Genomic DNA, 24,750 nt, shown 5'->3' with positions numbered 1-24,750 from the left:
TTCAGGGCTTCTCGGTAGGCCGACTCCCAGGCACTGGAGGGAGGAGATGTGGGCTGAAGTTTCTCTGTGGTTCACATTGTCATGCATGGTTATCTGCACGCCCTGTGAGATTACATAAAGAAAGAAGCCATTATCATAATAAGCCTTGTAGCCAATAAAATGAAATGTGAAGTGTTTATCTAATCATATATCAGCTAATGAACGATATTTGGTTTTCTGTTAACAAACTGTAATTTGCTATCGTTGTAATTACCATGCCTTGTCAGCTACCTACCAAGCAAACTGCAGTGGGTCCCAAGAACAGTAGATAGACTAGTCATTTAGGAGACAGAAAAATTATGCTTTTAATCTGTACTTGCATCTAGTTTGTAAGCACAGTCTGTTGAGCTCAGCTGTTTCCTCCAACAGACATATTTTTGACAATGGAATCTCATATCCTCACCAGCTTGACTTGATATCAACACCTTTGCCTTGTTTCTTCACTATTTCACAAGATCCAGCTGCATCTGACCTTAGAACTATTACTATGATTAGAGGAACTATGCAAAGTTTTGACTTATGACTCTCACCCTTTGTCTGAATGACACGTTATATAACACGCTCTTAGTTGTACTTAGTTACACTTTTGAGTGTAGCTGAATATAAGTGCTGATCGATTCACAGGGGGAAGAGTTGGTCTTACTACGTTAAACACTAACTGAGGTTTATTTCTGAGCCTCCCCTCAGTGTTGCTGGAGCAACGACCCCAGGCAGCCCAAGCTGGGCGTGACTGTGTAGGTAGGGAGGAACTCAGACCGGCAGCTCCCGAGACCACCTTGTGTGAGGTGAGAGGACCCGGTTGGTGTGTGTGGGGGCGTTTTGACAGATAGGCCAGTGGGTGAGTGGGGATGTGAAGGTGCAGGCAGTGTGTGGGTCTGATTATAATACCTCACACTGAGCACAAACAGAAGGGGGGTCTTCAGCTCCGTAGGCCATCTCCAGACAGATACGTCTGTTTTTCTGTCTCCTTTGCTTTTCACTAAAAATAACAGCAATGTGAACCATATTGTGTGTGTGTGTGTGTGTCTTTATTTGTTAGTATAGTCTAGAGATGTGGTGTCCATTCCTGTCATGCTTTGTATTGGTCCATGTCTCAGTGGTCCCACTAAGGAAATGGACGTGGAATCTCAGAATTTGTGTCCTGCGAGTGTGAGAGAAGGGAAGCAGCTGTTTAGTCCTGCTTTATTGCCTGTTGCTCTCTCAATACCTGTCATTTGTATTTTCACAGCTTTAACTGTTTGTGTGTGTAGGTGGGCTTTGTGTCTGTGCAAAAAAAAAATTTATAAATAAGAGAAAAAGGCAGAAAGAGAGTTTCGTAAATATTTATGCCTGTTATAGCCCATATGCATGTGGGTGAGCTCATGCCTGTATATGTGCATGTGTGTGTGTGTGTGTGCAAGTGGGTGTCCGTGTGCATGTGTGTAAAGGGGGGGGGGGGGCAATCTGTGCTCACGGGAGTGCTGTTGAACGGGCACATTATTGCTAATGAATGCCAACAGGACCCAAACAGATGGCATTTTAATTGTGCAAAATATGATGTGCAGACACACAATACGGTGCCATGACTCTGTTTTGCCTCATATGGAGCATTTAAATTACAAGCCTGACCCAGCTCTCACCCTACACACTCCAGCTCTCACACACACACACCACACACACACACACACACACACACACACACACACACACACTAATGTACATTCATACTTTATTCTGTATCCAATATTAATATAAAATCTTTTCTTGTTTGCTAGCCATAACAAATGCTTAATAATTGTGTTTTATTATAGATTTTTCTTTAATACATCTTTGCATTTCATCTTTCCATTAACCTCCTCGTCACCAGACCACATGACCAGTGCGTCCATCTTGTCGCCACCTGGGCTGGGTGGCCAGACTCCTCTACGGTCCTCTTCAGTGCATGTAGATTTCTCCCCTAAAACGGCCCGTACCAGGTGGCTGGGGATGGAGCTGGCTGGTCGAGTGCACCCCACCCCCCCCTCCAGGCACGCTCTAGATGGTTTGTCTGGTTTATGGCTATGCGGCGTGCTGATGGCTTGGTGAGCGGACTGGCAGTAAAGGCAGTTTGGCGGGATTACGATGTTTGATGGAGGAGACATTAGAGGCGCAAGGAGCAGATTTACACCCCGTTTACAGAAGGAGCCTCGTAAAAGGTAATTACTGCAGGCCTAAACACTGGAGATAGTGCTCCCAGCCATCTAATTAATCAGCTTCAGAACATGCCCCACTCCCAACAACACACACACACACACACACACACACTGAGTCAAATGTACAGGATGCACACATCTGTTTGTGTATGTTCTTGCCTATGAATTTATTTGGTTACCCTATCCCTTCATGTGCATGTCTGAATGCTTTGGGTGCAGGGCATGTTAATTTGGTCCGTTAAAGGGGGCACTCCTCACCAAACAGACTCTCCAATAACACAAGACAATGGCCTTTTTTGAAACTCTCATTATCTCCAGCTGCCTAGATGTCTAAGAGGATTCTGAAGATTTACTTCATTACTTGGCAATTTCCATGTACTCACTGCCAATGAAGAAAACTGTCAGGGTCAGGCTAAGGTCACTGGGAGTTGAAGGGGTCACTCCTCATCATGTGACCCCCCTACACACCTTATGGCCTTTAAGCTCTGCCACCATGCTGCCCCCGACCCCGGACCCTCTCTGCTCTGCTTTCGTTGCGCTCTCTAAGGACAGCCAATGGAACAGATGCTGGCCCTCATCAATCTGTACACTGGCACTTACTGTATGTGTGTATGTGTGTGTGTGTGTGTGTATGTGGGGGGGGGGGGGGGGGTGTCTGTCAGAAGTTGTGTGAGCATTAGCACACATACATTGATAATGGTGTGAACTGGAAAATACAGCAGATGCTTAAGCCAACAGCCCCTCTGACGACAGCAAAACCGAAAATGTTCATAAATGGGCAAACAGGGAGCACTGCAGTCCAGTTACTGAAAGTAAAGTCTGATTTACAGAGCAGGAAGAGAACCGGCCCGCTAACCCAGAGCCTCCTGCTGTTAGGGAGGAGCAGAGCGACATCACTGCGGCGAAGCCCTAAAATGTGAGCGGGCCCAGGTGTGTGCTCCGCCTCTGTGAGCCCCTCCTGCAGCTCACACCGTCAGCACCGCCACCATCATCGCCGTGTGCCACTTTCTCTGCCATCCTCGTCTGCCTCGTCTCCCTGGCGTCTCTGCCTCCACTCCCTGCGGTCAGAGCTATGGATTTTCAGAGCCCCCTTCTTAGCTCTAGGTATAAAGAAAGAGAGAGAGAGGGGGAGGAAGAGAGAAGGAATAAGGAGGAAAGTCAATGTGTGTGTGTGTGTGTGTGTGTGTGTGTGTGTGTGTGTGTGTGTGTATGTGTGTGGAGGGGGGTGGTAGTAGTCAAGGACACGTATGTGGAAAAAGAGAAGAATAATGAGTTGGGTGCTGAGGCTGCTTTCGATATTTTGGTTATTTATTTCTCCCTCCTCTTCCCCCTCGCCCTAACAGTCTTGCTCAACTCAGCACTCTTTGTCCTGCAGGCCAGGGGGCGCGTGTCCGCGGGACTCCACACCTCTGTGCACGCGCCCCGCACAAGGGGAGAGAGAGAGCGGCTTTGTCATAACAGTCATCAGTAACTGTCGGGGGCCCTGTGCCGGAGGCTCAATTAACCCGCATTCTCATTAGTGTTGTGGCACCTCACGCGCGCCGAACAGGAGGGGGAGAGAGGGAGAGAGAGAGAGAGAGAGAGAGGAGAGAGAAGAGAGAGAGAGAGAGAGAGAGGAGAGAGAGAGAGAGAGAGGGTGAGAAAGTGATGAAGAAAGAGAGAGAATGAGAGGTGAGAGAGAGAGAGAGAGAGAGAGAGAGAGAGAGAGAGAGAGAGAGTGAGAGAGAGAGAGTGAGAGAGAGAGAGAGAGAGAGAGAAGGGGCCTGATTATTCCCCGGTGCAGTCGTAGCCAATTACCGCGCCCAAATGGAGGGGCATTAATCACAGGCTGAGTGCGGTGGCAAACTCACCGCTATCAGATTCCAGGAGCTTGCAAAACTAATATGTCACTGTCAGGAAGGGGCCGGTGGAGGAGAGGGCGGGGGCCAGCCATTTAGGGGGACTGCATTAGCGCCGAACTCTGCTGAAGGGCCCAGCAGGGCGGTGTTGAGCTGGCCGTCCCCATCCGCCACACGCTACCTCCACATGGAGGCGGCGGTGGAGGTGGTGGTGGTGTTCAGTGGGGGGGTATACCTGCTCTCTCCCTCCCTCTCTCCCCCTCCTGTATTTGTCTTTTATTCTTCTATCACTCACGCCTTCCTGCACCTTTGTCTGGGTTACCGGGGCCGACGTGTGAGTGAAGGAGGCAGGTGCTGGAGGAGAGGATGAAGACAGGCAGAGAGGGCAGATGAAAGCAACAGCCAAAAGGAGAGGGGGGGGGGGTTCTGGCACTAGGGAGATGATGGTGAAAAGGGAGAATTAATTCCTCAAATTCGTGGAGTCTGGTTTAACCTCTGGATGGGTGGCCGGTGGTTTCAGAATGTCATTCTGTAAGGGTACTCCGTTCTGGGCTCCTTTTTTTCGGTTTACAAGTTCTTTGTCACGAGTTTGTACGTTTTAACTGGAAGCCGTTTCACTACTGTGCAGGTCTTGAACATACCTCAATTCCTCCAACAAATTAAATGAATAAATATGCCGCAGTGCTGGATCATGCGGGTGGTCTGTTTTTCTATCTTTGCGTGCACTGAGGTTAATCAAAAAAGAAAATATCCCAAACCTATAATCTTAAAAGCTTTTCAAACTGCCTATGCCTCAACAATTTATTCTTTACATCAAAGTGTATTAGTCCTCTAAATGACATCTACAAAGAACAAAAAAAAAACTTAAAGGTCAAAGGCAAAGCTGTGCCAAAGAACTCACCATGCAGCCACCATTGTGCTTTCTGAACAAATAAATAAATAAAAGCTTGTTTTGCTGGTCGGCACTAGTGCGCGAGGCGGGCAGGAGAATAAATTACAGAGTAATGATATTAAAAGCACAAAGTCGTTAAGATGCCAAGTTAAGACACGATAAATCCAGTCAGGGCTTCCACCGCGGCTGTCCCCGCGCTGAGTAATTACCACAGATTTATGGGCCGCATTACATCAGCAGCAGATAGTTCATTTTTCCTGCTCACCGCCATATTTCGTCCCGCTTTATTAGACGGCCTGACAGGCGGCTGAGAAATATGAGGGAAGTTTGCGAGCCCCGGCCGAGCGCACGGCGGCTTCGCTGGGCACTCCGTCTTTTGTGGTGTCACTCCCTCCCTCTCGCTCCGCCATGATGGATTAAGCTCTCGTCTCTTCCTCTCCCGAGTGGGGCGGCCCGGCCCGCTGGTGACACAGCCAAACAGCTTTATCTTCATCGGCACAAAGAGAGAGGGGAGTGGGGCGGGAGGGAGAGAGAGAGAGAGAGAGAGGGGGGGGGGGGGGTGGGGAGGGAGGGTAAGAGAGAGGGAGAGAGAGAGAGGGGTGGTGGAGGGAGGGAAAGAGAGAGGGAGAAGAGGGAATTTTGACCATGTAGTATTACATAGAAATTCCTCTTTAAGACAGGTAATTGTAATCGGTGTTTTCTAAGTGTGTTCTGAAACGTTTTGCGAAGATGAAAGATAGGCCCTGTGTTATTGGGGCTAATGAGTAAAATGAGTAGACTAAGTGTTAAACTGGTTTTTTTAAGGTGATTTACACAGTGGTTCTTTATTTTTACGTTTCCCTTTAAGATGCGAAACAAAAGCAAGACGTTCAAGCATATGCGCTACTAGGGCCTATTAGATTACTACTACATATTACTGCCACAACTGTACTGCTATTCTATACAGTGCAACAGAGCAATATTGTTAATGTTTTGGTAGATATGAACAGTGTTAGGTTCTTCCTAACACAGCTAGCCTACAGGATCAAAAAAGCTGGATTAACTGGCTTTTTGCTTTTGAACAACCCGACTGTTTAACAACAGTCCTTAGATGTCTTATTGTAACGTATGAATAAAGACAGGCCTTCATTTTGTAGCACGGCACACACACAGCGGTATGAAGTGGGACAGACACGGATTCAGTTCCATCCAACTACGAGAAAAGTTCTGCATAAGCAAACAGGCGGCACCCTTCGCACAGCCGAGAAGAAAGATGGAAAGAGAAAGGAGGAGGAGGAGGAGGAGAAGGAGGAGGGGCGTGTAAGGAACAACCTGTCAGGGTGATTTTAATGAGCCGCGACACTTTTATTATCATTATTAATTAGCAGTTTTCAACCAGCGAAATGAGATCAATATGCTAGAGTGAAACGAATTTCAACAGGCCGTTCGGATCAATCAGCGCGAGGTTTTATCTACATAACTGCCACTAGGCGCGCCTCGTTAGAGCGCCATTAGGAGCTGCACAAGAACCCAGATTGGCGGCATTTTTAATTAGAGAGACATAGGCCTATAACCAGAAGCCATTTTTCTTCTGCTGTTCGCTTCTAATCTCATTTGCGATTTTTTCCCCTTTTCACAGACCGGATCACACACGGAACTGCTGATAAACAAAGACAGGGAAACATAAATACACACGCATGTTCATACATTAGCCAGTATGAATGGCATTGCAGCAAAAAGGCGTGTGCTTTTAGGCCACTGAATGGATGTATGCACATTTACACATTTACACACTCACTCATACGCACACACACACACACACTAATCCCTCCTTCACCTCTTAATCAGACAGCCAGTTAAAATAGGATTATGCTTTCACTAAAGCATTGCCACATTTCTAAGCATGATATTCTGTTATGGAGATTTTCCTCAACCCATAAAGCTTCTTCCTGCAGAATGGAAGGACCCCTCGAACAGGCAATTCAATATTTACTTAGTTAAAGCCATTAAAATTTTAACTACGTTTCACCCTGACTAATCAAGATGAAGGAATTTTTAAACTTGTTTAGTGTCCGTTTTATTTACATTACTAAAATAATTTGATACATATGAGCAAAATGTAATTACAATATTTGTGTTTATATGGAAATCAATTTTATTTTGCTTTCAAATGTGAAGATTATTGTAATTCATTGTTACTATGTTGTTTAAGAGTGTAAAGCCATGTAATAGAAAGTAACTAAAAGGCTGTAAGTATGTATGGTTAATACATTTATTCTCCATTGCATGGAACCTTTATCTTCATCTCCACCATCCCATTAAGATTTTGCATCAGTGTGGACGTTCATCACCTTTAAGTTTATCCTGGCTCTGTTGTCTTTCTTCCTGACATCCAGCTCACGGTAACTGACGGCACAACACACTGAGTGGATCTTTTAAATAGAATGCACTGATTGCGTTGGAAATGTACGAGGCTCTGGTCTGGGTTAGAAAGCGACGGGTACTGAGGGCGAGATGGGGAAAGAGAAATCGAAGTAGAAGCACTCGTATGTAACGGAGCCTAACGCACCCACTACATCACCCTGAAGAGGGCCATCGGTCAGAGCCCCCCCTTTTCTTTCTCTCTCTCTCTACATGTCTCTGTGTTCTGTCTTTCATCTACCACCCCCCACCCACATTCAGACTACATTTTAAGCGCATCTCTCCTCCCCTGTTCCCCAGGTGCCTTATGCATCTCCTATACCTCTGTCATCCCTCTCTCTCTCTCCCATATCTAAGTCATTCCTCTCTCTGTGTCTCTCTTTCTCTCTCATATCTCTGTAGTCTCTCTCCTCTATATCTCCTCTCCTCTATATCTCTGTCATCCCCCCTCTCTCCTCTCTCTCTTCTATATATCCTCTCTCTCTTTCCTATATCTCCGGTGTCCCTCTCTCTCTCTCTCTCCTATATCTCCGGTGTCCCTCTCTCTGTCTCTTCCCTGGCAGTGGAGGCACGTAGCAGGCAGCAGTTAATTCCCGTCTAATTTATTACACCACTGAGGCCGGCCCTGAAGAGCCATTAGCAACACACACTGACACAGCACACTGGCCTATGTCGTAATTTATTGTCTTATTACAGCTTGGGAGCAGCGTCAATTAATTATCCATTAAAGCGCCGCTGTCGCCAGGATTTATAGGGGCCGGAGCCGGGGCCAGCCGGGGGCGGATAGATTGCCTTTCAGGGGCGGAATGAGGGGGAAGAGCTGAATTGGGCTAAAAATACAAAGGGTAGAAGAGCTAGTGTAATTTGTGAGTTAGTTTTTTTTCTGCCCAGCCAACAGAAATGGTAAAAATAAATGGTGAATTGCACGTATTGGTCAGAATGTTGGCCTACCCTTCGCCACTGCTGGGGTGCTTACAGTGCAGGTGCAAACTGCTTGAGCAACCAGAGGACCAAGGTACTCGATACTCTTTTACGTAGCGATGGGAGAGCACCTGATATCAATATATGGACCTGATGTTAGGGTTGTAAATAAAGAAAATGATAAAGGCATAAAGAAAAGCTCTCTTCTTGTTTTCCAGATTTATACTTCAGGTAACACCGATGCTATTCTAGTGGCTTAGACGGATGGTGATTAATCTCCCAGGTGACCTGCGCCACACACCTATATGAGGAACAACCTTTGTGCTTTCAGAAGGGCACAAACCCATTCACTGTCATTAATAATCCTGAATTATCCTCCCCCACTTTCACATACATGCACACACAGACACATTTCTGAAGTTAGTTAGAAATTTATTTGGAGAACGTCTTCAAGAGCGGTAGAATAGTTGGCTAGCTCTCCAACATCTACTTAAGAGCTTATTTTCCAGAAAAACAACAGTGTGAATGCTTGTGCACACATGTAATAGCACACGTTTTGTACATGCAACACTCTCATGCTCCTTCACATGCATGTACCCTTGCAGACACGCACCTGCACACACACACACACACACACCTCAGTAATGTAAACAGCCACACTGGAACTCACTTCAACCCTTCTCCCTCAGCCTTCTGGAAAAGCAGCCTGTCTTTGCCTCTCTGACAGTGAGGATGGATTGCTTCCATTACTCGGTACAAGAAACACATTCTGTGGAGATGAAGGCCTTTTAAATTATGAGCAAAGTTGGGGGGGGGGGGGGGGTGTTAGTGCTAACAAGCCTGGGAATCCTCAGCTAATGGGGTCGTGCCACAGTGGGCAACCCACCAATCAAAGCTGCCCCAAAACGAGCCCATCAGCACCCAGGTGCTCCACTGGCAGATTAGACCAAGCAAGCGTTGTTCACCTGAGCGGGAGTGAGACTGGAAGTTTTTGTTTATTTATTTGAGAAAATAGATACATGTCTGTTCATTCTATGTTAATGAAAAGTAGGCCTATAGTGAGTTACAGAGTAATAGCAACTGTCAGAAGTTCTATAAATCAGCAGCAAAGCCATTTACACACACACACACACACACACACACACACACACACACACACACACACACACACACACACACACACACACACACACACACACACACACACACACATCCTCTCTAAATGCTTAATCTAGCCCTGAACTGTAATGAGTTTAGGCCTATTTTCAACCCTATTCCCCGACCCACATTAAATCTTTTCATCATTGTATGATAAGTATCATCACTTGTAGTCAACAGTGTGGTGGTCAATGCCACAGTCACTGTGTCCTTGAGGGACGGTGAGAGAGAGAGCAAGAGCAATATTCAGGGACTTTTTTTATAACAACGTGGGCTATACAGTCTGTTTCACACCTAATGTTTTCCTTTCTCCCACAGGCAACCTCAGACAGGAAGTGGGAATGACTGCTTCCTGCCGCAGTGCACTTTGAAGAGCGGGGCTGATGGGAGCGAGGACGAGCTGGCTTTGGTTCCTCTGTTGCTCAGTTCCACGGCTCTCAGCAGCCCCTCTGTGATCTGTGACGGAACGTTTCCACTTGCCTTTCATGTCTGATTTAGCGTTTCCCAGGCTGAGTGATGGGATTAGCTTTCCTTCCGGACATTTCCGAAGCCCGTTCCCGCACTGTGCCTGAGGTACAAGATGTCTGCCTGGAACAATGGTGCCGTGGAGAGCAACGCTGATGATAATGGAGATGAAAGAGAAGTCAGACTTACTCTCTCCTTGAACCTTATTTTTTGATGATCCCTGAAAAACTGTATAGTAATTCTCTCCAATTCCTTGACATAAAATGTTATGACACTGTATACTATAATACCATATGAGAGACTTATGTCATATGAATGTTGTTGTATTTTCTTGTAAATTAGCTACGAACATCATGTCACTTTGGATCATATACATAGATCTCCATTAATTCACGTGTTAAATTTGATCATATCCTCTAGCACTTTCACAAAGCATTGTTTTAAAGGCAACTTGATTTTCCAGTTGGTTTTCCCATCAAGAGTTTGCAAGCAGCACTCCAATAATGCATTTTAAGTTCTGCTTCAAAGCAGTCCCCAAGGGCAGCTGTCTTGCTTGTTCTTGCTTGTCTTTTATTTCACTAAGCGTGAATGGTCACAACTGATAACTGATGTAGGAGCTGCTGTCAACACTGACGTAGACATGAAGCCTTTCTGTCATCCAATCTGAATGTCGTTACAGTTTAAAATGATCTCTCGCCTTGATTTCATTTGTCATCAGTTGGGGAGGGCGGGTGCGGGGAGGTGGGCGGGGGTGGGTTATGGGGGGTTATAAATTCATATATCCCCGTGATGTCAGTAGCAATATCTCAGCCAACCAGATGTTCGGTTGCTCTTTGGTTGAGCTGTAAGGTGATCTAACAGTGCGTCTGTCCCGGGGTGGAAAGCCGTGCCAGCCATGAGCCTCCTCTCTCCCCCTTTCTGACTGCCTTCCCTCCATCCCTCCATCCCTCCCTCCTCACCCATTCATCATCCCTCCATTTCCTCACCCCTCTCCCCAGCCACTAAACTCCCACTCCTTTCCCTTTGTGGCAGAGAGGCAGGGTGAGCGACATGGGGGGGGGGGGGTGTGTGTGTGTCATGCTCACTCCGCTGACCTGCGCCGTTTGGCCAGTCGGACCCGGTTTATCACGGCCTGTCCCACCGCCCTCTGCCGAACCCCTTCAGGACATAGAGCCTACTGCACATAAACAAACTTGAAAGCAATGTAAATATGGGATGGCCTCAAAGTACATGTCGATGGTTGAAAGAGAGATGTCCAACCATCAGCAATAGAGCAAACACTCATGGGAACAATAAGGTTAAAATGGCCATTTCACATCAGACGCTGATAGATACCGAATGTTGTTATTGCTCCAACAGCCCCATAGCACAGATCCAACGAAGACCCTGGGGGTGGGGGGGATATGGACGTCCTCCCAGCAGTTTTTCCCATAACCACTTTAGAAAGGGGAGCGGATTTGGACGGCGCGGTGTCCATGAGAAACAGTCCCCCTGCGCTCACATTCTCTCATCACCCGGGCGCATGGTTTTAATCACGGATCTGTGATTTATTGAAACAGCAGAACCGTGTCACCTCGCTTCCTTTCATTTCTCCGAGTGTTTGTGTTCCTCTGGGTGATAGATTTATCTCCACACAACGTCAGCATGACTAATCAGCTCTCAAATACCACATGCAGATGTGCTGCTGAAAGACATCCCCCAGCAGTCAGCCACACTTCTCTCTCGTTCTCTCTCTCTCCCCTCCTTCTCTGTCTCTCCCTTTACTTTCTGTTATTTCAATTTTCATTCTAGTAGCTGCTTTCTTTCTTTGTTCATTCTTTCTTTCTTACTGTATTTCCTAATGAACATTTAATATTGTAGAAAACCATACTCTTGCACAGCACGATATAGTTCACGTGCATTTTAAACATTTCATTATTTTATGGCCTGACACTGTGGGGCTACATTCATCTGTCTTTTTCATCTGTTCTCTTTTAATGTCAGTTTCATTCTGTCAGTCTATCTTACATCTGTGTGTGTATAATAACACAACCCTGCCATTTGTCAACAATGACAGATATGAGTTAAAACAGGTGTGTGTGCGTGTCTGTTTTCACATGCATAAGTGTGTACATGAATACCTGGTGTGTGTGTGTGTGTGTGTGTGTGTGTGTGTGTGTGTGTGTGTGTGTGTGTGTGTGTGTGTGTGTGTGTGTTAGTAAGACGGTGTGTGTGAGAGAATTAACAAACTTTGTCCTTGTCGAGGAGTCGTGTGAAGTCCTTGGCCCCTGTAGGCGAGGCGGTGTGCTGACGGGTTTGACGGCGTGCCCTGACTGACGCATGATCTGTCCAAATTTCAGCCCTCATAACTCTACCTGTCAGAGCGGCGGGCTTGAAAGGGCCCCAGCCCCCGGGGCACAGCTTTACCAGGGCTCTGGTGCTGATGGAACTCTGTAGGCTGGAGAATTATAGCTGTCACTGAAGAACGCCTACATCCCATCTGAAGCCTTGGCTGTCTTTCTCGTCTCTCAGCCCTTGCATCTGCTTCTCCCTCGCTCCGTCTCTCCCACTCCCTTTCTTTCTTAAATCTCTCTGTCAGAAAGTCTCCCTGTCTCGCTCTCTCATCCGTGTCTCGCTCCGTCTCCCCTGCTCCCGCCTGCCAGACAGATTTCTTCTGAGATTTGGAAGCTATTGTTACATCGATGCTAATGTCAGTCGTTAGCGTGAAATATCTCGCCGTAAGAAGGTTGACTTGGGTGAATCTCGCGTTTTGAAGCAGATCGTTTGTTTGCGATTTATCTAGAGCTCCTCTGCGTTTGTTGGAGTTCGCCAAGGCCTGGGAGTGAACGCTGGGCTTCGTTTCGTCATGTCACAGAGCTGCACACACCTCCCTCTTTGTCTTCCTGTGTGAAATACCGCGAGGAACATTTGCATATTTCCACAACTGATCTTAAGCATGGCCTGCTGCCAAAGTAACGACTGTTCCCTGGGTGCAATGTCTAATAAATATTAAGCATGTGTTTCCTGAGCATGTCTCCAGCCAATCTGTGTGACAGCTCCATAAACAGAGGCATAACACCCCTTTGCCTCGTATTTGCTGCAGAGAGGTTAAGGGCAGGGTTGTATATGGTATTCATACTTTGTTACCAAATGTCATCAGCTTAGAATTTCACAGCTTAGAATTAGATCGAAGTGCTAAATTGTTGTTTTGAAGACTGGAGATCAGTTTCACGAGTGTAATTGTTTTGACTGCGCTGCTCAACATCGGAGACGTAACGTTTTGAAAAGGAAGACTGGTAGGTACAAGCAAGGGACGTAACCAACAAATAACCTTTGAACTTTAGATGAACTCGAGACTACCCCAGGGCTGAGCTTCCCACGTGTGTCTGGCCACACAAACATACACTCTGATCACTTTCTTATTGACCCTTCCACTGACCTCTCAGCTAACATCAGAGGGCCAAGGAAACACACACAACACACAAAATCACCTGGCTTTCATTTTGCAGTTTTATTGTGCATTGTAACTTAGTAGGTCTGTTAACAGAGAGAAAGATAAAAACCAAGAGGCCAAGAGAAATCGTTAAACATTCTTATGCACAATTGGAATTCAGTTAATGTTTTAGCAACATGGGAATCGGCACATCATAGGCACATGCTTGTAATTATGAGTTATTTTACAATCAGATACAGCACTAAACTTTTGACCCTGCAGTCTGTGGTGAAGTAACCCCACTATGACCTCACTCTGTCAGTCATTAGGTTTCCCCTAAAAATACACACACACACACACACACACCACTAAGGACCCATTAAAGTGCAACTACAGCCAGACAGGTGAGACTACAGATATCAATTCCGAACATGGGCAATTTTTTTTCAGTTTCACACACACACACACACACACACACACACACACACACACACACACACACACACACACACACACACAGAAGGTGACTCTTTGCTCTAAACCCTGTGCAGGATGAATGACTAATGCTGGTATTCCCTTTGCACTTCTGAGGTTCAAGCTGCTACAACAGGCCCATTCAGTAGAAGCCCCAGAACACACATGACGGGCACGTGCAGGGACAGGAGACAGCCGAGCAGGAGCCGTGTGCCATATCTCCTCCTGCGCTGAACACTGACCCCTTCACTGCCCGCTCGCTTGGTTTTCTGGTGGCACAGAAGCCATTAGTTAAAAGTGTGTGTGTGTGTGTGTGTGTGTGTGTGTGTGTGTGTGTGTGTGTGTGTGTTTGCGTGGGTGTTCTCTTTTCCCGTCAGCCTGTTAATTTATGGACTTTCCCAACTTAATGCCACAGGGCCTGCCTGCTCGGTGAACTCTGAAGGAATGCACTACGCATACACATGCACAAACACACACATGCTCACCAGAATATATACTTAGACAAACACTATTTTATATATGTGAGCATCGACACCCTCTTGTTCATGAATAGTTCAGGCATACCCGATATTACTGATGAGGTGTTTAGTGGATGTAGTTGAAAATGATTACCCACTTCACTCAAAGACTGGACAGTCAGTCAGCATAGTCACACTTCACTGAGATCACAATAGAATCACAACATGAGTGGTTTTCTCCTTAAAACGTCTGAGAAAAATTACATCTAACGATGGTCATCCAATGCTTCATACAGACTGCAGGTGGTGAAATTAGGTTAAAAAAAATTTATTTGAGGAAGAACCGCTCTGGGAATCGAGCTTAATTTAAGGAACAGATATAATCGTTTGATGTTATGCAGTTCAGAGACTGATTTTAACAATGAACCCAAAACACATTAGTCTTGAGTGCATGCGTTTCCTGTGTGATTTAACAGAGGTCATGTTTTCCTTTTGTGTTATAATGTTGGCTGATGTTAAAATAATAGCATAGATGTAGTAAATGTTTGGGTTGAAGAAAGGTTTATATTCATGTCTTTACACAAAAAATGGAACAAAAAAATCACTAGGGCTCAAAACATGCATTTGTACTTGAATATAAATAACACATCTTAACTAGCACTCATGGAGGATTATGCCCTATATAGAAAATGTTAATGTTCATTACTATACTATACTATACTATACTATACTATACTATACTATACTATAATTTATATACTACACCAGTGGGGAACCGTCAGGGCCCTCTACGCCCTCTCAGAGGGCCTAAAATATTCTTAAAACATAAATATATAAAATTTATCCAATTTTTAAAAATCTACTTACAGATTGACAATCGACATTTAAACAATTACAAAAATATAAGCAAAGAAATTATTCAACCGTGTCTATTCAATCTGTGTTGGAAGGTGAGGGGTTAAGTGGCAGTCTGTGAGCCTGTGGCTGTGTTCGAAATAGCCTACTACATACTAGATACTGCATACTGCACTCAGTATATACTGGATACTGCATACTGGCCCTCGTAGTAGTATGCAGTATAGTTTCTAGTATGCGACAAAAGCAAAACATACTACGGGGTCACGTGAACATAGCATTGCATGATGGGATGCAGTACACCACGAAGGTAGCTCTGTTCGCGTACTGGAATATTTTGCGGAAGTAGTAGGTCATCCGGGTATGTTTCGTATACTGGAAAATTTCATTTTGGTCACATACTGCATACGGCATACTGATTTGGGGCTCGATCAGTATGCCAGTAGTATGTAGTAGGCTATATCGAACAGAGCCAAAGTCTCCCTCTATCAGGACTAGACCTGTGTTGAAAAAATCGATTTTCCGATTCAGAATCGATTCGCATATGATGATCTGATAATCGATTCGTACGTCCAAAGATCGATTTTTTAGTTAACTTTTACCCCTGCCTCGTCACTGAATTCACGCAGGCGCGCTCGGTCTAACTAACTGTAAAACAACATGGCGTCGGAAAGTGACGGTAACGACGATAGTCAAATCAGCAATCTAAAAACAGAAGGACAGTTTATCCAGTGTCAGTGACTATTTACAGTTAGTCCATGTTACTGACAGTTTACCCAGTGTTTTTACAGTTTTAAAAAGTTAAAAATGCTCTTGTAACGATGGACGAGACAGAATCCTTTGCACTTTCCAAATCGTTACATTTATTAAATTTACCGAAGCGCAAACAGCGCACATAAAACACGTTTACATAGAACATGTGTGACTCAAACAACGACGAGCACAGGACGCTGCGCGAACGCACATTAAATAGACAAACCACATAAACCCCACGTGATGACGAGACGAGTCACAGGTGAGGATTATCACAAGACGCACCCGCACCCACGGAGATCCACAGACGCAGACGAGTAGCCGCAGACAACGTTAACACACGCCCAACAGGGAGGGGTCGGGGACCGTAACATGACAGTTCTGTTCTTATATTCGCGTTTACATTTTACACTTTCAGTTTATTAAGTGTGAGCACTTTAAAAATAAAAATGCATTTGGTAGCAACAGCTTTTGGGTGACTTCTTAATTATTTAAATCATAATAGTAATGCACTGGTTAGTGTCCCAGTAGGAGTCCACTGTTGCAGATATAGACACCTCAAAGATGTCCTCTGTTTATTGTCCTGGATTACCTTTCTTGAAGGTAGATTTATGATGACCCTTTTCACCAGTCTTCCAGCCATCAGTAACTACCAACTATCAGTAACTATTTGCTGATTAATATTGATATAATACTAGTTTTAACATGTTGCTTCTGTACATAGTCAGGAAACAGCTCAAATACATTTTTAATAACACTAAACCCTGAATTGGATCGAATCGGATCGAATCGGTTAAATCGGATTAAATCAAAATAAATCGATTCTTAATCTTCAGAATCGTAATCGGATCGATTCTTGGAATTTGAATCGATACCCAGCCCTAATCAGGACTGTGATGCCTCCGCAGAATGTTGGTGATTGGTGGTCCCGCTGTGGGGCCACAGAGGGCCAGGCAGTTATAATTCAGTGCAATACCAGTTTCAAATGACAGAAAAATTGACCAATCATATCTTCCCTCTTAGTGGGCGGGCTTAACAGTATGATAATTTCCACCCGCTGTGGCGACGCTAGCTAGCGTTAGTGTACCACCACTAGCTGGCGTTAGCGTACCACCGCTAGGTAGTTTAGATTCATTCCTTTTATGCCCTCGTGTACGTCATTTATGTATTCAGCTTACGCGGAACACGGAGCTGTGAACCTTATTTTGTTGGAAGCTTATTTTGCTTAAGAAGTTATCTAGTACAAATGTTATTGGTTTTTGCGTTTCTAAAGCTGTACTGTCGTCTCAGTTTTTTCTTTATTGCAGTTCATTAGGAGAGGAAACAATTTTTTTCGGGGGGTAGGTATGGGAGCGGGCCCAGGTTTAATGGTCACAGTTCGCTACTGTACTAAACTATACTGTAATGTACACTTTACTATGCTATACTATAATGTACTATACCAGGGGTTCTTAACCTTTTTCACTGTGCGACCCCCTTTTAGGCTCCAGTAAATTTCGCGACCCCCCCCCGTAGCAACTTGGAGGGCCTGAGACTTTCCTTGCCTAGCACTTCGCCACAAACAAGACACCAGGGTTGCCAACTCTCACGCATTGAGCCTGAGACACACGAATTTGACTATTTTCACACGCTCTCACGCCACACATCCGATTTCTCACGCCGAAAAAAAAACTAGTTTATTTACCTCTGATCCATATCTATGATTCAATGAGTTACTAGTTCGCTCTGGCACCAATCACCGGTGATCGATCGATCGCGATATAACACTTAATTTGTGTCTATTGTACACCCGCCCGGTAACAATTTACACTCGCCACCCCCTCCAGGTTCAAATCTCACTCCAAGCGATCTTGAAAAGTTGGCAACCCTGAACACACTGCGGTCGTGCATCCTCTCCTTCGCTTGTCTGCGTAAATCCATATTCTAAGTACTTTTCATATTTTCTCACTTTCTTCGTTTTTTTCTGTTCTGAAGTTCCTGGAAGTGGGCGATTGCATCCCCACTTTCAGTTCGACGTTCTACAAAACGCTCCATGTTAATCCAGCCTGGACGAGCGGAGCCACAATGAGGCAGTTTGATTCAATAAACTTTACTGAATCAACCTGCCTCATTCTGAGTCTTGATTCAGGTTCGCGCATGCACGTTGTGGCTCCGCTTGTCCAGGCTGAGTAAAGAACAACAAAATTTAGCTCCGAACCTGATTCGTCGCACATTTAACTCAGAAAACACCTTATTTTGTGTCACATTCGCGACCCCCTTGGAAGTACGTCGCGACCCCCAGGGGGTCGCGACCCCCAGGTTAAGAACCCCTGTACTATATTATACTTATACTATACTATACTATACTATACTATACTATACTATAATTTACTATACTATACTACATTATACTGTAATGTACTACATTAGACTATACTATGCTATACTATAATGTACTGTACTATACTATACTATACTATACCTTTCCAGTAGCTTTTTAGCAGTGGTGTAAATCGCACTCTTGTCCCCAGTGGCACATGCTGTTGGGGACGATGGTGGTGGTTCACTTAGAAACACAAGGTCTGGCCCCATCACCCAAAATTGTGCTACAATCACAACAAATAGCTGCTTATTGTGAAATGAAATGTGTCTCCATAAAATCTAAAAATAGCGGTAAAGTGACACTGTTCTTTGAAGGACAAGTCAAGACATAAAACCAAAACTCATTTCATTGTAGCACATGTACATAGAGTTTGTTGTTGTACATAGAGTCTGAAACACCACACCAAATATGATGAGGGCCCCAGTTTGGGTTCCAGCCTCCAGTTCTGCTTTGTGTGTTTGACAAGTGTGTTTAACTGTCTCTTAGCCCTGGGATGTACTGGGTACCTCTGAGTGGGAGACCTGTCCAATGAGACCCCATGGTGACATGCTCCAAAGCACCTTCAGCCACCTCTGTGCCAAGCTACTGCCAGTTAAGCATTTGTACTGTGATGGCCGTAATGTGGGAATCACACACACACACACACACACACACACACACACACACACACACACACACACACACACACACACACACTCGTGCGCGCGCCCACGTTGTACGCAATCAAAAGTCATTAGCATCTCTTAGTCATCACAAACACTAAACATACAAAATGTAATTAGATCAAAAGGTTGTTCTTTTTAAATGTTCCTATTTAATGCCTGAATCTAACTTGAAATCACCTTCACTCATTTTTCTATCGATTTCTTTGTAACAAATGTTCACATCCCAGTCCTTTGGCGACTGGAACCAAACTGTCTAGCACCAGTCTCTTGCTCCACGGACAGCACCTCTGCTGTTGCCCCTCTGCTGTTGCCCCTCTGCTGTTGCCCCTCTGCTCACCCCATCCTGACGACCTACTGACCTCCTCACCAAAAGGCCGCAAGGCATCCTTTTTCGGGGGCCCAGCCCCGCTCCGTGATTGACAGCTGCTGTGATCAGAGGTGAGAGTGAGTGTTGCTCCACCCTGCTAAGAGGCGGTGACTGCTGGTGGTGGTGTGTGAGCTCCACCTCGAGCTAACGTTCCCTGCCGGGGGCCCTTCATCATTCCTGAAGGTGCACAGACGCGTCATTTGCACCAGTACAACAACAACAAACAAGGCTTGTGAGTGATGTGTGAGCTGCTATCGTCGCCCGCTGCTCTTGATTGGCACTTCAAAGACACCACGCCCTCGTTAACCCCGGCTAGGGGCGACCAAGCCTGCTAGCTGCCTGCTATTTAATATGAAGAGTGCGTATCAGTTTCATTATATGTAAGCCATTGTTCTTTAATCAAGTGCTCCTGTCAGACTACGTCAGCGGTTCCCATTCCGGACCTCAGTCCGCATCTTTGCTCTGACCCAGCAGCGGGAAATGGCCTGAGGAACAGGCTGGGAACGCCGGTCTAACTAACTCATGTCTCCTTTAAGCAACATAGCACCAAACCACATAAGCGGAGGCTGGGGTTGGGGTGGGGGTTGAGAGGCCAGGTGGGGGTGGAGGTGGGTGTGAGTGGCTTGTTTCTCTCTCATCCTCTCACTTTCACATACTACAGAATCAAGGTGAGCAACCTGGTGTGTGAAATGTCACAGACCCTGACAGCTATCACCAGTCTGTCTGTAGCCGCTCCCCCCACCCCCCATACATCCTATCGTGAGAGAATGCGGATTCATCTGCTGACACTGGAACTGCCTGAACTTGAGTCGTTGTGGGAGTCTCTGGGTAAAAGCCAGAGATGAGGGACTGTCAGAGCGCACCTCTGCACCACAGACAATAAGCTGCATTTGAATTAATTACACCACGGGCACCACGCACAAAACGGCTGACAGCTTAGCGCCTCTCACTGTGCCAGAAAGTGCTGACAGAGACGTGCGTCTCTCTTGTTCTCCGTCGGCGTAGTGCAGCGCTTCAACGGTTTTTCGAAGGGCTGGTCAGGGAGGCAGGACGCAGGGCCGGCGGAGGAATGAACGAGATCAGCAAAGCTCTGACAGGCCGTGGTGAGCGAACCTGAAAGAGGTTTCCGAAGGTCAGGGGTGTGTCCCCGCGTATGGGGGTCTGCTCTCTTTACAGCGTTCAAAGAACTGTAGGAAAGCAGCTACACACATGTAGCTGGTCACACACCGCCTAGCACAACACTTGCTGCGTTTCCAAACGACGGAGAGGCAGGTACTGTTTTCGGTTGCTGTTCGTTTTCACCCCTCGTTCTGAGGGAGGTGACTGCACTGCTTTCCCCTTCCAGCAGTGTTTCATGTGGGCCGGCCTTCAAAGGCTCAGCACAGCCAGGGCCCGTGAAGACGACAGAGGATGAGAGGACAAAGCCAATAAGTGAGATGTCATCTTTAATGTCATCCACAGAGGGCTTTCCTCTCACTCTCATTTCTCCTCTCTGTTCTCTCACCGGTACTGTAACATTAGTCCAGTTGCTCCCGGCGATGGTATGTCAGTTGGTATTGGCAGGAGTGACAGTGAGGGAGAATCCCATCGGTCTGGCGAAAGAACAAGAAAAGCGAGGGAAAAGAGGGAAAGAGAGAGAGAGAGAGAGAGAGAGAGAGAATCACATCAGAGAGTGCAGCACGGCCAGGATTAGTCTTGACACGCTGTGTCTTGGCACTCCCTGCCCTAACCATCTCATTAGCCTCTCTCTCAACACAAAACACTAGCCTCCGCTGAAGTGCCACTCTGTCTGCTTTGCTCAAAGTAAAATCCATTTTCATTTGGATGGCCTCATACTTCCCTATTGAAAGGCTGCACAACAAAGCAGCTATCAGTTTCGTGTGTTGTTTTCTTCTCTGCTCACTGTTTTGGTTAAATCAGAATTGGCACTAGACCTTTTTTTTGAGGTCCTGTGCAAACTTGAAAAACCACTGACTGGATGGGAAAGTTGTAGTCACGGTTGTTTTATGGTGTGCAGGACTCTCTCTGTGAATTCAGCTGGTCAGCATCACATCTATAGGATGTAGTCCGATGGTTCTTCTACGCTTTAAGGCATCAAATATCAGGTTCTTGATATTCCATAGCTTACCTGATCACCAAAGAAAAATATGACTAGACAGAGAGAGAGAGAGAGAGAGAGAGAGAGAGAGAGAGAGAGAGAGAGAAATAGCAAATAAAATAAATACTTCTTCCTCAGTCTCATGTCCCTGTGACACATATTTAAACAGAGCTGATGAATGACCCTCACGTCTTGTGTTATGAAACACAGGTTCTTTTCTTCAGCTCACAGTACCATCTCAGCTCTCCCAGTATACTGACCTACTGGAACCTACTCCCTCCCATAGTAACCAACACGGTTTGGTAGTAACAGAATACATGTAGCTATATTACATCATCAGGAGTTTTTTTTTTTAAAGGTAGCTAAATTCTCTTGTAGTTACAGAAAAAGGCAGCAATTAGATTACCGGTAGATTTTTGAATGTATGGTGATTACGCAATGCAATTTAACAAGGATCATTTATGCTCTTTCTTCTTTTCTCTTTCCTCATGCTTTATAATGGTTCTAATTAAATACACAGTTCCCCTGCCTGTGGACGCACTGCTACATGCTACAGGACCAGTAGCGGGTGTAACCTGTGTTTATGTTAAGCTCTGAATGCATTCCAGGTGCTGTGGCCAGGTTTTGGTTGTTGGACTTCATTCCCGTGGAGGCTGGAAGCAGACGTACTGCAGGTGTAAGATCTTTCCATAGTGAATCATGACCTTCTTTACATTCATTAGCACGAGATATTTTTTTTCATGTTATGTCCTCTAATTATCACCAGATGATCAACTCCTGTTTATACTCTAGTTATAATGCGGTGGGCCGATAACACTTCTGTTAGAAGTTGAAGGGCACTCGTTTGAGAAGAACCAATGAAGAAACGGCCATCTGGGTACGTGGGAGGAGCCCACCAATCTGACAGGAGCAGGGAATGGGCATTTTACAGCAAAGGGCCTTCTGGAGACGCTGGTGAAGGCACATGTTGTTTATACAGACAACTTTTACACATCTCCCAATCTGTTCGTGAATGCGTACAAAGAAAATTCTGGCACTGCTGTGATAGCCTGATGGTACGAGATTAAACATAAGCCAAAAGCAAGAGAAAGTAATCAGATTACATTATTTCCATGTAGTAATCCCACGTGTGAGGTTACATTTTTAATATGTAATCAGGAACCTGTAACACAATACATGTTAAAAGTAAGCCTCCCAGCCCTGGTAACCAGTGGTGTCAAAATTGATGTGACTTTGAAATGTCTGATATTAAAGCACAGTCTATGGAGATATGTAGTGGCAGGGTTTAGTGCATTTTAAAGGGAAAAACATGTTATCTCTTTGACAGCTCATGCATGAAGGGGGCTATAAATGTAGGTTTCAGAAATATAGACAAATTAAAACTTGACAAAAAAAGTGGGAACATTTTCAAGTCAGTCATAAGTCAGCTTTTAAGATGGAGTCTTAAGCTGTAGAACTGCACATCTGTACAACTACACATCACTACACCTCTAAATGCCTGAGAGCACTCAGGCAGCAAAAAGTCTTAAAATGCGTTTGATTAATATTGTATTTAGTTAGTTATTTTATCACATTTTGTTGTCTATCAAACATTTTTCCAAATATTTTGTTTTAGTCTATTTTATAATATATCTCTCCTTTCTCTTCCTTCTTGTATTTTGTTTAGTTATTATTTTGTAAAGCACTTTGTAAACTTCTTTTAAAATGGGCCATGTAGATTACACTTATTGTTGTTAGTAAATAACAATAAAATGTAGTATGTGGTCTTATGAACTATAGACAGATAAACTCTGGATCAAAACTGACCCATAATGCATACTTACCAGTGGAAGCTCTGCTCTGTATTGTCTCTAGAATGGCGTCCAGGCACATACTGTGGTGTTCTCTCAGAGCTCAAGCTTGGCTCCTTGCCTAGAACCACTTCCTTATAATGGCAAACATCAGACTAATGTAAACAGCCCCTTTATAGACACGTCTGATATATACAGATCTTCTGATGCACAAATGTGTTCCTATATACAACGTTTCCTCGAGTCCTACGTCAAGTCACTAAGGATAAACTAAACCCCATGACTCAATTACCTTCTCTCCCTCCTCCATCTCTCTCTCTCTCTTTCTCTCTCTCTCTCCGTTCTCCTGCCATATTAAGTGTGAGGTTTATGCTTCAGTCCTTGGTGAATCGTTTGACTAGAGGTCCTGGTGTCTCCATCTTCTCTGTGCCAGCTACAGCTCCTTTGGTTCAGGTTAACCGCGTTCCTGTGCCGACACTCATCATTTTGAGGACTCGTACAACTGGAGGCCAACCGGTTTTCTGCTGCATCCTGTGCCCATGAGGAGACCTGCGTTCCACATGCTTCTTAGACAGTCCACCTTAGAGATGTCCTCGTCTCGCAGGAGTGTTGGGTATCACCATGAGTGGAGCTCATCAACATGACAGCAGCGATCCGGTGATGTAGACAGACAACCGTGCCTCGGTCGCTCAGTGCCAGCATCATGTTCTGCTGAAACATAAATACCATAATATCTCTTCGCTGGAACAGTATTACACTGTGACCTCCAAGTGTACTATGAGTTCGGGTTTCTCGTACTGTCAGTAAAAATCAAACAAACGAGCCAAGGTTGTTACCAACAGAAATGTGAAAACGCTTGTAATAAAATATGAGCAAATTATTGATCATAATGAAACATAAAAACTAAACTGATATTGCCAACATAAAGTGTTCCAGTGAAATAACCCTTGAATTCCATGTTAAATATGTTGAGTTTAATATTTACTCACCAGTTGAATACCATTGAACTTGCAGCACCCATTTAGCAGCTATATTGCTGAAGCTGTCAATAATGTGGAAGAAAAACTGTTAGAATGTGCAGCGACCTCTCGTTTCTGCTTTCGGTTCTCCACGGAGGACAACTCCATCAGCAGGGATCTAAGTCTTTGTCACAGCGTTTCCTCGTTTGTAAAATATATCTGGGAGCTTGGCCAGAGTGCAAACAATGTCAGACATCAAACAAGTGTTCTGGCCCAGTGGGGGATCTGGTGAGGCCAGTGGGTACGTGTAACCCCACTGCCCCTTCTGTGTGGGGAGAATCGCATCGCTGAGAACTAATCAAATTAGAGCAGTTAGACTCTATACCAAGCCTTCACTTTCAATTACAGCCCTGATCTCTGGCATTTCTCTCTTTCTCTCTTTTTTTGCTCTCGTATCTTCCTTTCTAAATGAGTTCTTCTGTGGGAACTTGTTTTCCTTAGTAATTTGGCCCGAGATCATATGGTTGAAATTAGCTCACGTGTGTATGCTTGTGCGGCCGGCAGAGAGAAGGCGCGGCCAGGGAGACCCCGTGACCCCTTAATATCACATCACATGTCTGATCTTCTTCCTGTCAGCCTCGGGAGCTCCTGTCATGTGTTCCTTCGCTAAACT

General features: G+C 45.2%; 2 long non-coding RNA genes across 5 annotated transcripts; both read right to left on the bottom strand.

The window, feature by feature from the left end:
* Positions 1–1,813: 1,813 nt before the first annotated feature.
* Positions 1,814–12,745, bottom strand: LOC143524914 (uncharacterized). The gene is made up of 3 exons (XR_013133514.1): positions 12,114–12,745; positions 5,206–5,427; positions 1,814–3,310 (listed from the first exon to the last, which is right to left on the bottom strand). It is a non-coding gene; the product is annotated as an uncharacterized LOC143524914 (long non-coding RNA).
* A 607-nt stretch (positions 12,746–13,352) lies between these two features.
* LOC143525744 (uncharacterized) lies at positions 13,353–24,573 on the bottom strand. Of its 4 annotated transcripts, XR_013133720.1 has the most exons (4): positions 24,108–24,573; positions 23,152–23,829; positions 21,206–21,381; positions 13,353–20,822 (listed from the first exon to the last, which is right to left on the bottom strand). It is a non-coding gene; the product is annotated as an uncharacterized LOC143525744 (long non-coding RNA). The 4 variants fall into 4 exon arrangements; XR_013133717.1 differs by having other exon boundaries at positions 13,353–21,381; positions 24,108–24,512; XR_013133718.1 differs by having other exon boundaries at positions 13,353–21,381; positions 23,152–23,826; positions 24,108–24,512.
* Between the last annotated feature and the right edge of the window lie 177 nt (positions 24,574–24,750).

This window comes from Brachyhypopomus gauderio, chromosome 10 (genome assembly GCF_052324685.1).
Source record: "Brachyhypopomus gauderio isolate BG-103 chromosome 10, BGAUD_0.2, whole genome shotgun sequence".
Taxonomy (NCBI): domain Eukaryota; kingdom Metazoa; phylum Chordata; class Actinopteri; order Gymnotiformes; family Hypopomidae; genus Brachyhypopomus; species Brachyhypopomus gauderio.
The sequence above is the reverse complement of the archived record's forward strand: the minus strand, read 5'-3'. Positions and strand labels throughout refer to the sequence as shown.